General features: G+C 40.5%; 1 pseudogene; it reads left to right on the plus strand.

Moving 5' to 3' along the window:
* Positions 1 to 3,368: 3,368 nt before the first annotated feature.
* Positions 3,369 to 15,248, plus strand: part of LOC150039452 (vomeronasal type-2 receptor 116-like) — a 42,331-nt pseudogene continuing 30,451 nt past the window's right edge.

A 15,248-nucleotide genomic window follows, 5' to 3' on the forward strand; every position in this document is an offset into this window, starting at 1 on the left:
TTACTACCTTTAATGTGCAGCTTTCCACTGTACTGCCAGTTTCCATTTCTTAATATTTTATGTATGTATCATCAATATTTATAAATGATACTGATCTATAGTTTTATATTATATGCTAACTTTACTGCAGTTTTTGTATGGATGTTGTAAAAGCAATTGGGTACCTTTAAAGCAACCAAAAGTAGAGAAAAATCCATCTGTTTCATCTAAGTTTGAAATAATTTCCGTTTAAAGCTTCTGAGATTAGGTCAACATCTGATTCATTTTCACTGATTTACAGTTATATTTACTTTTTGTCTTACATTTAGCCTTGTTTTGAACAGATATCTGTAACCCACTTTTTTTTTCCAATCCTGGGCTTGAGCTCAGGGCCTGAGCGCTGTCCTTGGACTTTCTCGAGGCTAGAGCTCTGCCACTTGAGCCACAGCACCCAATTCTGGCCTTCTTTTTCTTTTTTTCTGTGTATGTGGTACCGAAGAATCAAACCTGGGTCTTCGTGCATCCTAGGCCAGCACTCTTCCATTAGGCCAAATGCCTAGCCCTAACCCACTTTTTATAGCTGTGTTCTAGTTATTTCCTCCTTTTCCCACTTCTTACATCATCTGTATTCATTTTCCCCTTATGTACTTTTTGCTTTTGCTTTTTTAAAATATTTTTTCTCTTCAGAATATACCCCTGATGTTTGCACCAATCCTGCTATATTTCCTTTCTTTGACTTATGTTAACAACGAATATTAATTTATTTCTTCTGCTTTTGTAAGATCCTTTCCCATTATTTCTTTTCATTCTAAACTCCATTCATCTCTAAATATAGTCATAGACTTATTTCAATTGTGGTCAATATTGCTATTTAATACCAAATACAGAAATGATAGGTAGATAGATAGATAGATAGATAGATAGATAGATAGATAGATAGATGTACAGAGTTAGAGTGATCGGTATATAGGTCGACAGAGTTAGAGATGGGTAGATGGGTAGATAGACAGGTAGATAGATGGATAGAAGATAGAGTTAGAGAGAGATGAATAGACGGATAGATAGATAAATGGATAAATAGATAGAGTTGCCACTAGTACTGGAAACTCAGAGCCCTTCCCTTCCACCTTCTCCCGTTCAGTAAGGTTCCTATTACTTGTCTATTCTCTGAGCTTCTATCCACTGCTGGGAAATGATTCTGGACAGAAGTTAATGGAATAAGAAAGCTTGTGCCCACTTACAAGATATTTGTTTCATGTCTCTACTGTTGAATCCTGATGAATAAATTGGTCTTCCAAGGACCATCTGGAGTGCTAAATCCCATGCTTAATAACCCCAAAGTCTTATCCAATAGGTCTTTTGTGAGACTTCAAAAATTTAGCTTTTCATCAAATGCTCAACTAGATCTGATGTAGATAGCTGGTGCCAGTGGCTCAAGCCTGTAACCCTAGTATTTGAAAAGGCTGAAACCTAGAAGACTGAGGTCTGTCAACTTCAGTAGACAAAAAAGTTGAGACTCCATCTCCAACTAACCAGAAAAATTTTGGACTAGTCGTATGACTCAAGTGGGTGAACACCAGCTATGAGCAAGAAAGCCAAGTAAGATCAAAGATCTTGAGTTCAAACCCTTGATCATTTCCTCTCTTTCCAGAAAAGACAAAACAATAAAACCATGCTGTTATGGCTGTACTGATATCTCACTCACAGCCATTCTTGTTTCTGATAATAACCTCCTTCTACAATAAAATAGATTTTTTTGGTCGGGGTGAGGTACATTACTTCATGTACATTTGTCCCCCCTTCTCATGTTTTTCTCCCACCTTCTCCCACTCATCTTCTTTTTCCTTTACCTTCCCTATTTCAAATAAACAAATAAATGTATACGCAATATACCAGGTATCAAAGTCAGGTAGAGTAACAAGCATGCCAAAGAAATGTGCAAATTAATGCGGAGGCATGACAATTTCATAGTATAATAAGAAAGATGCTTTGCGGTCAATGGAAGTTGTAATTTTGTTACTCCTTTTCATAGGGTTTTAAAAATTATTCACACCCCAAATCAAAATTATGCAATCATGTATGCCTCTTTAAATTTTAATGTCAAACAATGTAAACATGCTTTCTTCTGCCAGTAAACAACTACAATTACCCACGGGCACTCCTACCCTTATATTTCTTAAGGATATTTTTGTTCAGCACACAGAGCTCTTTATTCTCTTTTAAATTGTAACTAGAGAAATGACTCAGATGACTTTTTGACTCTAACCAACTGGGTATTTTATTTGCTAGAAAAATCTAAGCTATATTTGCTTCAAGTGAGTAGCAGCAAGTAACTGGACAATTACAACCCTCAAAGTAAAGACCACAAAAATCTGGCTGGGTGGTAAGCCCAGGAAGAGGCATGCATCAGTCCGGGGGCTCCTCCCTCGCCCCCTCAAAGGCTCACTCTTCAGACCACCACAGTAAATAGTGCAAGAGCACACAGAGTTTAGATGATGACTAGAAAAGGTCATGACCTCTTACCTAGATGTTTAACTGGGCCAATTGTCAAATTCTCTGAGCCTCAATACAGCCCTTGTCCGTTTTCCATTACTGTAATGAATTCCTGAGATAACCAACTTATAAAGAGAGAAGGTTTATTTTGACTTTTGGTTTTGGAGGTTCTAGTCCACAGTTGATTTGCCCCTTTTGCTTCCCAAAGTTAGGCAAGGCAGCAGATCAGGTGGAAACATGTTGTTGAGTGAAGCCAGTGCCATTCACCTCATATCCAGGGACCAAAAAGGAAGTAGAGGGCTGGAAGTGTGGCCTGGTGGTAGAATGCTCACCTAGCATGCACAAAGCCCTAGTGCCATGTACACAGAAAAAGCTGGAAGTGGTGCTGTGGCTCCAGGGGTAGAGCATTAGCCTAGAGAAAGCCCAAGGACTGTGCTCAGGCCCTGAGTTCAAGCCCCAGGACTGGCAAAAAAGGAAGAAGAAGGCATCAGACACCCCACTAACCTCACCCAGGGTCCTCAATATCTTTTAGACCTCCCATGCCCTTAGTATTCTACCAGTCTTTGACAATAGAGTCTTACTACATGGCTTTTTGAGAAGAATCCAGATCCAAACCATAAAATGCATGCTATGGTTTGGATCTGGAATTCAAACTGTTAACTCAGGAGATAGTTATGGAGATTAAAATGGGATTATGTGTATCTGCTCTTGAACTGGTCTTATGATTTACTTCAGGCTTGTGTGACACAATAGCAATCGTATGGTTAATTCCAGATGAGTCGTGTTCTTAAAATATAGCTCTCTAACTTGATTTGAACTTAATGTACTTCATTTGGAACCCAACTATCCTTGAGGAGTCTCTGAACTCATGAAAGATAAAATGTACATCTACTAGCATGACTGTGTCTATGAAATTAGTTGCATGTGCTGGGAAGCTAACTGCAACAGAAGACAAAGGACACCAAGTAAGTTAGCATTTAGGGACCATAAAATGCCACCATCTCTGGTCCAGCAACTTCAGAGCTTTCAGATAGCAGGACGAAGGGACAAGACAGGGGTTCATACTCCTGCTTCACAATTCCATTTCTACACTTCCACATTTTCATGCACAAACTATCAGTATTTCTGTAGGGAATTTTTAAAAATTAGCATTGTCATTTTAAATTGACCCTGTGATGCAAATTGTGTTTATTTGGAATGTTTTCTTTTTTATGTGAAACTAAGCATTTATTTCAGAATAAGGCACTGTATTTTTTGTTCAGTGATTCAGTAGAAGATTTAATTTCCTAAACTTCATGCATACCTCCATTTTTTGAAGCCTCATGAATGAGTCTCAGAAATCCATTCCAAAACATACAATTCCTATGTGAACTTGACTTCCTGCATATCATAAGAGACAGATTTAATCATTTATGGAGCTCCAGGGAAGAGGGTTGGGTGGGAAGAGGAGCAAGAAGTTAGTACCAGGCAAGCTTTACTTTCTGATCAGAAAGACATATAGAAATGAGAGTCTTGAACTCAAATGCATTTGATTCAGGATCAACTGTTAGGTTAAGCCATTCATCTCAATGCAATGAGAGAAACAGTAAAGTTGTGTTATTTTAGCTGACATTCATCACAAATGTCAACCTACATGTCTACATCTTGCCCAGGCCCATGATACTCTGCTGGGAGCAATAGAGCATTCACAATGCACACTGATATCAATTGTCCCCATTCACATCACCCCATTTGCTGAAATAATGTATGTGAAAATGAGGCAGAACACAATTCATCCATTTCTTATAGAATCCTTTCCTTTTCTTCAAATAAGTGGTGACAGACTGCAAAATAGTATCTAGACAGGTAGAAATCATAGGGAAGCCAATAGATGATATCTCCAAGTGCCTGAATAGCAAGCAAGTTTCTGCTGCTGCTGCTTCTGCTGCTGCTTCTTCTTCTTCTTCTTCTTCTTCTTCTTCTTCTTCTTCTTCTTCTTCTTCTTCTTCTTCACAAAAATGCATTCCAATGAATCTGTTCACAGAATACATTTTCACTTCTCCATTATCTAAGTCAGAAATGTACCACTTGGTGAATTCAGGAGATAATTTGGGGTAGCTCAGTTACCTTAGAAAAAGGATGCTGAATCATGTAATACTGGAGACACTTAATTATAGCTTCCCCCAAAGATGGTGGAGACATGTTGAATGTGCCTTTCTTTAAGGATACCACACAAGAGCTGAGAAAGACCAGAAAGTGAATGCTAAGGCTGTGGGAGCATTTCTGTACTGTGTGCCCATGGAAACTCAGAGCGCAACAAACAACAGCTTGAGGGGAAGCCAAAGGCAGGCTGTGTATGTATGCAAATGAAGTCTTGTCCAGAGGGCTCTGCTTGCCAGGCAGCAAATCAGGGCCTGTCCCAGGCAGACAGAGCATGGTGCCGAAACCACCCTCTGAAGATGCATGATGGCTTCCTGCCATGGGTGGTACAGGGAAGAAAAGGCATGTGTCCTTGTAGTTCACCCAGTGACAAATTCCTAGCCCCAAAGATAGCTTTGCCTAAGGACCATGAGAGACCACCAATGAGTTCAGGTGGGGAAAAGCTTCCTCAATCTTTCTAATGCCATGCTACATTTTGATCCAGGCCAGGCAATTAGCCCCAAGGAGACTTCTACTCCAGCTGGAGTGAGAGCTGCTCACACCCTCAACTGTCCCATGGACCACAACAGGACTTGCAAATGCTGTAGCAAACATCATGCACCAAGCCCAGGTCTGCTTGTTCTAGCTCTGGTCCCTCTGTGAGTCGGCTTCTAGCTGTTCATTATTAAACCCATGGGTTGATTCATCAAGCAAAAGGTGAGGCTGCAGGATTACCAAACTGATTGGCCAGTTCAGTCAAGCCTCAAGGAAAGTTCTAGGATAAAAGAAAAATATCTGCTTCCCTTCAGAAAAATCCATTCATCATAGTATTTATTGACCTAGGAGTATTGGCAGATGGACTGACCCTCTCTTCAGAGGAATAAGCAGGAGAGTCACCAGTTTTCCAAAAATGCATGACCATATCTCATGGTCGTAACCAAAGAGACCACTGGAGGGCGCTGCACCCACCCTGCGGTGATACTCTCAGACCAACTGCAGTCCAGGTTCTCAATAATCAGAAGCTATGCACATTTGCGAAGGAAGCGCTAATTATTCTGATTTGGTAGTTGATTACACATTGCACACACACACACACATTGAATTATCAGGCTGTATTCCACAAAGGTCAATAAATATGTGTCAATTTTAAAAAGAAAAGTGAGAACATTTGTCTTCATGAAGCTGCCATGGGGAAAAGAGAGGAGACTTACCCAGGCAGAAGCATTGTTTCTAAGATTAGGGGTAAATTAACCAGGCAGCCAGGGAGGTGGCAGGACTGTAAATGCAATGATTCTGTGATCTTAAGTAAGATTCAGAACTTGAATTTTAAATCCCAAACTAAGGGTTCCCATTATTTGGGGTGGGGGGGTAACCCTTTAAAAATACTCTTATTGGCAGGGAGTTTGGCCGAGTGGCAGAATGCTTGCCTACAATGCACAAAGCCCGGGTTTCGATTCCTCAGTACCACATACATAGAAAAAGCCAGAAATGGTGCTGTGGCTCAAGTGGTAGAGCTTTAGCTTTGAGAAAGCCCATGGACAGTGCTCAGATCCTGAGTTCAAGCACCAGGACAGGCAAAAAAAAGTACTCTTGTTGCTAGATGCCAGGTTCTAGTGGCTCACACCTAGCTTCTCAGGAAGCTGAGGTCTGAAGATCAAGATTTGAAGCCAGCCCAGGCAGGAAAGGCTAGAAGACTCCTAACTCCCAATCAGCCAGAAAAAATGGCAGAAATGAGGCTGTGGCTGAAGAGATAAACCACTAGCTTTGAGGGGAAATAAGCCAAGCGAGAGTGTGGGGTGTTGGAGTTCAAACTTCAGCCTATCCAAATATTTATCTAAACAGAAAGCTATAAATAGATAGCCTTGTTCCAAGTCCACTTGAATTATACTAATGTTTTAATTTTTATTTTTAGTAAGAACCAATCCCTTGTAGAAAGATTGCTATTCTTGATTTGTTTTCTAGCATTTATCACCACTCCAAGGGAGCTCATTTCTAATCCGTTCACTTGTTTCTTTTGTATAGTTAATTGAAATAAGGAGTGCTCTGATGAGGCAGTTGTTCTTAAAACAATGAAATTAAGATTGTTTTATTGTTATTACTATCATTAGGGTTAATTGCAGCTTATTAGCAACAGAGGAAATCTAATAGGAATGGAGGACGCTGTAATTTAGAATAGCTTACTTGTTTTCATTTGTGAGATAAGATTTGCTCTAAGTGCTAAAGCCAAAAACAACAGAGAGAGAGAGAGAGAGAGACAGACAGACAGACAGACAGACAGACAGACAGACAGACAGACAGACAGAGGACAGAGACAGACAGACACTGGCAGGCAAAGGCACAGAAAGACAGTGAGACAAAGACAGAGAAAAACAGAGGGAAATCAGCTCTGTGTGAGGAGTGAGGCTAGTCCTTCCCGCGGAACTGTGGGAGAATGCACTGCCCGCTGTGTACCTTGGGAGAAAAGCTGAACTGTGCTCTATGGATTGTGTGTCCTTCGAGAGCACTGGTTGAAGCACTCCAGGAGGACAGAAGGAAAGCCCTATTTTTTTGGTGGGGGGAGGTGATATGAGGGAGTTTCTGGCTTTCCTGAGGGGCCTGGCTTCATAAGATCAGACTTGGGGGGGTAGCATGTATGTTTAGCTTGAGCTTTGTGCTTTTGCCTGGCTTTGTCACTCAAGGCTGTCACTCTACTATTTTGAGTCACAAGTCTCTACTTCCAGCTTTTTCTTACTTTGAACATTTTTATTACCCTTAAGAAGATGTACAGAGGAGTTATCATTCACCAAAGCAGTTTATGGACACAGTGAAGCTTGAACCATGTCACTCCTTGCAGCATTCTCACCCACCCCTCCCCTATCATTACTTCTCCTAATTATAGGTTATGTTTTGATTATTCTTCCCTTGGCCCCACCTTTCTCCCATAAGTACCCATTTCTTGGTACTTATTTTTCTGGGCTATGACTTAGTCTTTTTGAAGAATTAGACTGCCTAGCCAGGTGAGGTGACTCATGCCTGTAATCCTAGCTACTCAAGAGGCTGAGATCTGAGGATCAAGGTTCAAAGCCAGGCCAGGTACTACAGAACATGAGACTCCCTCTCTCTCTCTCTCTCTCTCTCTCTCTCTCTCTCTCTCTCTCTCTCTCTCTCTCTCTCTCTCTTTCCTTACAAATGGTACAACATCACTCTTTCTAATGGGATTGCATCAAACTCATGGTAAAGGACTTAGAACATAGCTAACATGCTAAATAGAAAGCCCAGAGAATGGGAGAAGATTTTTTTTTACTAGCTCAAATAAGGGCCTAATATCAAGAATATACTTGGAGCTCAAGAATTATCCATCCCCAAAGAAACCCTCAAAGAAAAAACAACCCAATTAATAAATGGGCTAATGACTTAGAGATTTCTCAGAAAAAATGAAGTGGAAAATGGCCAATAGACAAATGAAGAAATGTTCAACATCGCTGGCCATAAAGGATATATAGATCCAAATAACACTGAGACTCCACCTGATCGCAATTAGAAAGTCAATACAAAGACTACTAATAATAAGAGATGCTGGGATGGATATGGCCAAAAGGGAATTCTATTACTCTGTTGGAAAGGTAAGCTTATTCAGCCACTCTGGAAAGCAGTGTGGAGGTGCCTCAAGAAAATTAAAACACAGAGCTTCTCTATGACCCAGAAATTCTACTCCTGGACGTTTATCCAATAGATCACAAACAAGGCCACACTGAAGCCACCAGCACAATGATGTTCATTGCGACATTGTGTACTTTGGCCAAGATATGGACTAAGCCCAGGATGAATGGATCCATGGATCCATGGATCCATAGAATAATATTGTACTTCCAGCTTTTTGGTGGTTACTTATAGAAAAAGTTTCATAGACTTTCTGCCCAAGATGGCTTTTTAAACCTTGTTGCTTAGAGTTTAGCCTCCAGAATAACTAGGATTATAGGCATGAGGAACCAGTGCCTGGCTTCAAAACATTTTATTTGGAGAGTTCTGTGGGGGCATGTAGCTTCCCCACCCCCACCTCCATGTGCAGCCAGGCACAGAGAAGAAGAGGAAAACTCCTATTTAATGAGATATATTAACCTTTGATAAATGGATATAGGAAACTGAGACAGATAATAATGAAACCCAGGTCTAAGAACATTGGATAATGTAGTGAGCTATTGTAGGGAGTTGAGTATGAAGGAGAAAGAATAGAAGAAGCCCTAGCATACTCACTGAGCTGCAAACTATGTTCCCTGAGCTGGGAAGATGGGGGTTGACAGAGGCGGCAGGGACCTAGGACTGAGGGACTCTCAATATCAAGCATCTGCCAGCCCAGTGAGAGTGGGGTGATATGTATTCCAGCAAGAAATCGGAAGATCCCTCCCAAGGCTCCAGCTAACCAATTGATCAGCAAATAGCAGTATGGTCCAGACCACACAGGGAAAATTGATTTCTGACATCAACGCAGGCATCACATCCCAAGGTGACCTTGATGGGATGGCTCATGGAAATCTCTGAGCCTAAGTGATGCCAGACTAATGGCCCCTCAACTTACAAGTGCCAGAAGAGATAGAAAACTGGCCAGAAGTGAAGACTTGAATTTAATTTGTATGTGCCAATGAAGAACTGTTTAAAACATATTTAAATCTATATCAAATAGTTCTTCAGGTTAACTGTTTCAAAAAGTAATTCATAGCGAGGCTATGAGCAAATGGTTCATGCCTGCATTCCTAGCTACTCAGGAAGCTGAGATCTGAGGAGCATAATTCAAAACCAGCTCAGGCAGGAAAGTCTGTTAGACTCTGATCTCCAATAAATTACTCAGTAAAAGACAGAAGTGATACTGTGGCTTAAGTGGTAGAGCATTAGCCTTGAACACTAGGAGGTTTAGGAACAACACCCAAGCCCTGAGTTCAAGCCCCAGGACTAGGAAAAAAAAGTTTAATGTCAGAAACAAACAGGACTGACTATATGTGTCATTCAGCTCATATGGTGAAGAATCTGAAACTAGAAATATTTATTTGAGGGCTCAATAGTAGAGCACCAGTCTAGTATGTACAAAACCCAGGGTTTCATCTCTGATACTAGCAGGGGGAGGGATTACTTTTATGAAGAACTAAAATGTTCACTGTGTCTCATTTTTCAGAGGATCTTAGGATCTGAAACCATTATGGACTCAATGGCCCTCAGTAGGGCCTTGCTGGCAAAGATATTTTCATCAAGTGAATTTTGAGCTAAATTAAATACAGGAGGTTGAGATTCACAGGGTCATTGTTCAAAGCCAGATAGGACTCTAGCTCTAATTGGCCAGTAAAATTCTTGGCTACAGCAGTTAATTAAAGTGGCAGAAAATCAGCCACACAAAAGCAGAAAGAAAGGGAAGGAAATGAAAAGGAAGGGAAGGGAGAGGAGAAGACAGGAAAGGAGAGGAGGGGAGGGGAGGGAGGGGAGAGGAGGGAGGAGGAAGAAGGGAAATGGGAATGAGAAGAGAAGAAGAGGAGGTAAGGGGTGAGGGGGAGAAGTGAGGGAGGGGGGAAAGAAAGGAGAGGAAAGGAGGAGAGGGGAAGGGAAAGGAGGGGAAGGGGGAGAAGGAGTGGGAAGGGAAAGGAAGGGAAGGTGAAATGTATATGTATCTTGGTGGGATCCTGTGATAAATAATCGTGGCTATGACTGGTAGCTACATAAGGTAAATGCATTCCTTTATATTATGAAAATACACTGCAAAAGAAAATAGCATAAGAAGACATTTTGAAACCCTTCTCTTCAATTTATTGGGATAGAGAGAGAAAAAAAAAACATGGCCTCCCTATTTTGCTAACCTGAATACTCAAAATCCTTCCTTTTCCACATCTCTCTAGAGTGCTTTAGAGGAGGAAAGATTTCCCCCAAAACACCATATTCTAGGGTTTCCTGTCTGTATTCTTAGTGCCCCAATGTATCCCCAATCACTTTCTTCCCCAAATCACATTTAAAATTTAGCCCTAAAAACTGCCCAGTTCCCAAAGCATGTAATCTCACAAGCCACTGGCAGATTTCTATTTTCCATCATTGGTCTTTGTTTTGCTCATTGACAAAATCCAGAAGAGAGCTACTGACACCCTAGCATATCATTTCTTAGAACTCATTACACGCATAGAACATAGAAACTACTCTTAGTGGTTGCTTTGAGAAATCTGGACAGCATCAAATTGATAACACTTGAATCACCTAGAGCAGGGAAAGAGAACGTAGGAAAAAGAGAAAAGAATATCTTCTTAAAAGTCAGCTTTTCTACTGATTATGACAAATGAGGGAAATCATTGGGCCTAAGTTCCTTTGAGTCTGGCTTACTTCACTTAATATGATTTTGTCTAAGTCTTTCCATGTCCTACCAAATGGGGCGATGTCATTCTTTCTGATAGCAGCATAGAATTCCATTGTGTACAAATACCACATCTTGTTGATCCACTCATCAACTGAGGGACATTGTTACAGTATCTCACTTTGTTATCTGATACATTGGATATATTTGTATTTGGTTATTTGAAATTGGATAGGGAAGGGGGAAAAAAGATGAGGGGTGGGGGGGGGAGGGAAATGGGGACCAAGACATGAGAAAGGGTATCAATGTATCTGAATTAATGCACCTTCTATCTGGTGAATATAATGTAACCCTTCTATTAATTACAATAAAAATACATGAAAAAAAAGCTTTTAACTTGGGAGGGGGTAGGAAAAGGGAACGTAGGAGGAAAACTCGGGAAGGGGTAAGAGTGTTGAAGAAATAATGTACCCAGCACCTGATTAATGTAACTGTAACCCCTCTAAACATCACCCTGACAATAAATTGTTTAAAAGTCAACTTTTGAGCTTCTGGTACTTGTTTTTGTCTCCAGAACATCAGAAATGTCATCAACATAGGTTCAAAACAATTGGAAAGGCTGTGTTTTGTATTTGAGTTTCTTTTTTTGGTAGAGGAAACAACCTTTCAAGAAATATGATTTCATGTGTCTCTAGGGAATTTTTGAGTTAAAAACCAAAAATGAAAAAAAATCTCCAAAATCAAGAACACCGGTCACTGGCCTCACTCCAAATAACTGGTTTCTCCACAACTCTTTTCTGAACAAAGCGGAAAGTGAGAGCTGGCTGTAATTCTGGAGAGAAGTGCAGTTTCTAGAGCTCACTGTCTATCAGCCCCTCACAGGAAGGGACTCAGCCCAAGCGCACCACTGTGGGAGCTGCAGGGAAAGGTAATCTGTCATTGTGCCAAAGAAAAACAACCACCACAACAAATGGAACCAAACAATAAAGTGAAAGCCCATTAACTGAAGTTCTGTTGAAAACTCACATCCAATGGGATCTTGGAGATGCTGTGGGTTTTCTGTAATTTATTTTAAGAGAAATGATTTCATAATACAAAGCAAACCAATACAGGTGGTGGTGGCTCAGAAAGATGCTCTGGTTGTCATTCTTTAACATAACCATACACCAAACCATCCTGACTTGCTACTAGGCAAGTATTAGAGAGCCCTCAATTCTCTAGCAGCTGTAGATGTGCAACGCACAGCAACATAAGGGCTGTCGGAGATACTCACACAATGCTGATGAAAACAAATGGCATGGAGAGAGCCTGCTGATTCCATGAGAGCCGAGGTGTCTACACCTATGAGTCCACTTCCATTTCTCCAAGAAGACTGAAAACAAAAGCCATGTAACATTGTAACAGGAACCAAAAAAATGAGAGCAAGCAAAGCAGGTCCCCTACAACAAGCAACAATACATCTGAGCTGATGTACAGTACCCACATCACTTCAAGCAAACACCCACAGTCACAGCAAGAGGAAGAGGAACTGTTAGGGAGATAGGGCAAAATAGTGGTTAACATAACACATAGCTAATACTGTGATCCATCGTGACATTTCTTGTTCCTATGGTGCCTGCTGAGCTGCTGCTTCCCATCATGCTGTGGGTGCCTGCTCAGCCAATGGAAAGAGGGCAAAGTATGCAGGAGCCATTCACCAATCAGTGCAAAGACCAGTGGAGGAGCCCTGTACTATATAGTATATGTATACACTATATATACACTATATATGCACACCACATATACATATAGTGTGCATATGGACATATATGCACATGTGTATTTATATATACATTATATATGCACTATATATATATATATATACATATATAATAGTCATGGGGCTTGAACACTGGGCCTGAGCCTGGGTAATGTCCCTGAGCTCTTCAGCTCAACACTAGTGCTCTACCATTTGAGTCTACCACTTGAGTTTTCTGGTGGTTAATTAGAAATAAGAGTCTCCAAACAACTAAACCTAGAGCTCCCCTATGACCCAGCAATTCCACTACTGGGCATTTACCCATTGGTCCAGAAACAAGGACACACTAAATATACTAGCACAAGGATGTTCATTGCAGCACTATTTTTCATAGTGAAGATATGGAACCAACACAGATGCCCCTCAGTTTATGATTGGATCAACAAGATATGGCATTTATACACAATGGAATTCAATGCTGCTATCAGAACAACATCACCCCATTTGTAAGGAAATGGAAAGGTTTGGAAAAAATCATATTAAGTGAAGAAAGTCAGACCCAAAGGAACACAGGCTTAATGTTTTCCCTCATCTGTAATAATTAGTGCATATCTAAAACTCTCCTAGCATAGAATTACAATAGCTCAAACCCTAGATACATAAGGCCATATAGGATGAGGCCAAATTAACAGATTTCCAGGATATGGAAACAAGAGCTTAATTATAAATGACTGTTATTCTTTATGTATTATGTTTTTCTCTCTTCTCTTGTGTTGCCCTTTGGTTAATCTTATATTGTTACAGTATCCCACTTTGTTACCTGGTATATTATATAGATATTTACTTGTTTATTTGAAATAAGAGGGGAAAATGAGGGGAGGCAGTGGGGGAAGGGAAATGGGGACAAAAACATAAGAAGGGATATCAATATGTGAGAAGTCATGCACCCTCTATCTGATGAATATAACTGTAATGCCTTATGCATTGAAATAAAACAAAAGCTTAAAAAAAAGAAATTAGTCTCATGGTCTTTTGGTCTTTTAGTGATCGGCTGCCTTTGAGCGGAGATCCTCAGATCTCAGCCTCCTGAGTAGCTAGGATTATAGGAGTGAGCCACCAGTGCCTGGCTATATAGATATATGTATATCTCCAAATTCATGTTAAGGACCTGGAGTTCCTGGATATTGAGCCATCACCCTTGTATTGTTTCATTCTAATACCCACATATCAAAGAGACCATGTACCTTTTGTTCTTTTGGTCTTGGCTTATCTCATCGACTCGATTGTTCTACTTCCATCCCTTTATGGGAAGGAAACTTTCTTATTGGCAGTGATAGTTTGACTGTATCAAAGGGTTGATTTTAAATTCTTGTGTATTAAATAAGAAGATGAAAATGTAAGGAAACTTATCAATTACAAGATAAAGCACAGGCTCAGCAATAACTCAGACGGGAGTATGCAAACCATCAATGGATCTGAGTTTCCCATGCATTAACAGCAGGCTTCAGTCAGCTCACTCTCAACTCAGAAAGCAGCTACAGGAACCAGTCTCCAGGAGCCATTTGCTGCATGAGTAATGTTGTTTTATTTCCCTTAAGTATTCATGGAAGCATTCCTGAGCTAGACGGGGCTGGAGACTTCTGCAGGAACAATAAAATCCATGAATAATTAATCTGACTTAGGTTGACCCTTCTTTTTAACTTTTCCTCTACCAAAAAAAATACTGTGGGGTGGGAGTGTAGTCTAGTTGGTAGAGTGCTCTCCTAGCATTCAGGAAACCCTGGGTTCTATTCCCCAGAACCACATACTCAGAAAAAGGCAGAAATTGTGCTATGGCTCAAGTGGCAATGCACTAGCCTTGAGCAAAAAGGGTCCAAGGACAGTGCTCAGGCCCTGAGTTCAAACCCCATTACTGGCAAACACAAAAACAAAAACAAAAACAAAAACAAAAAACAAAACTCTGTAAACCACTTCAAAGTGCCTCATTCATGTAAACTCTGGACTTGTGTCTAGATCTCTTGCTTAACTTTGTGCACCAGAAACACTGTAATATGACATACATGTGAGCACCACTTACTCTGTCTGGTAAGAGGAGGGCCTTCAGAACAGGTTTCCCAGGAAACATAGATATTGAGCTTTTACAATCCTCTCCTAAGAATATCCTCCTTTGTTCTTACTATGTGAATGTTCAGAGTCCTATTTACTCATGTCCAAGTGTAATTTTTTGTCCTTTACTATCCCTTGGGTTTACTTGTCAATTTATAGGCACATTTTAATGATTACAAATGACAGAAATATGCAGTCTATGATTTTGTTTTTGGAGTCTGGCTTGCTTCTCTTAATATAATTTTCTCCAAGTCTTTCCATTTCCTTACAAATGGGGCAATGTCATTCTTCCTGATGGATGCATAGATTTCTATTGTGTAGTTTACCAAATTTTCTTGATCCATTTTTACTGAGGGGCATTTAGGTTGGTTCTATATCCTGGCCTAGGTCTGCCTTACAAAGTTGGAGTCTTCTTACTACTCTTCCCAGCCTAACTTAGTGGGAAAAGGGATTTGCTTTGTGTGGTACATCAGGAAGGAGGTGATTGTACTGTGTTGGTTAGAATCTCTGTAA

Source organism: Megascapheus bottae, unplaced genomic scaffold, assembly GCF_031878675.1.
Source record: "Megascapheus bottae isolate mThoBot1 unplaced genomic scaffold, mThoBot2.hap1 HAP1_SCAFFOLD_40, whole genome shotgun sequence".
Taxonomy (NCBI): Eukaryota; Metazoa; Chordata; class Mammalia; order Rodentia; family Geomyidae; genus Megascapheus; species Megascapheus bottae.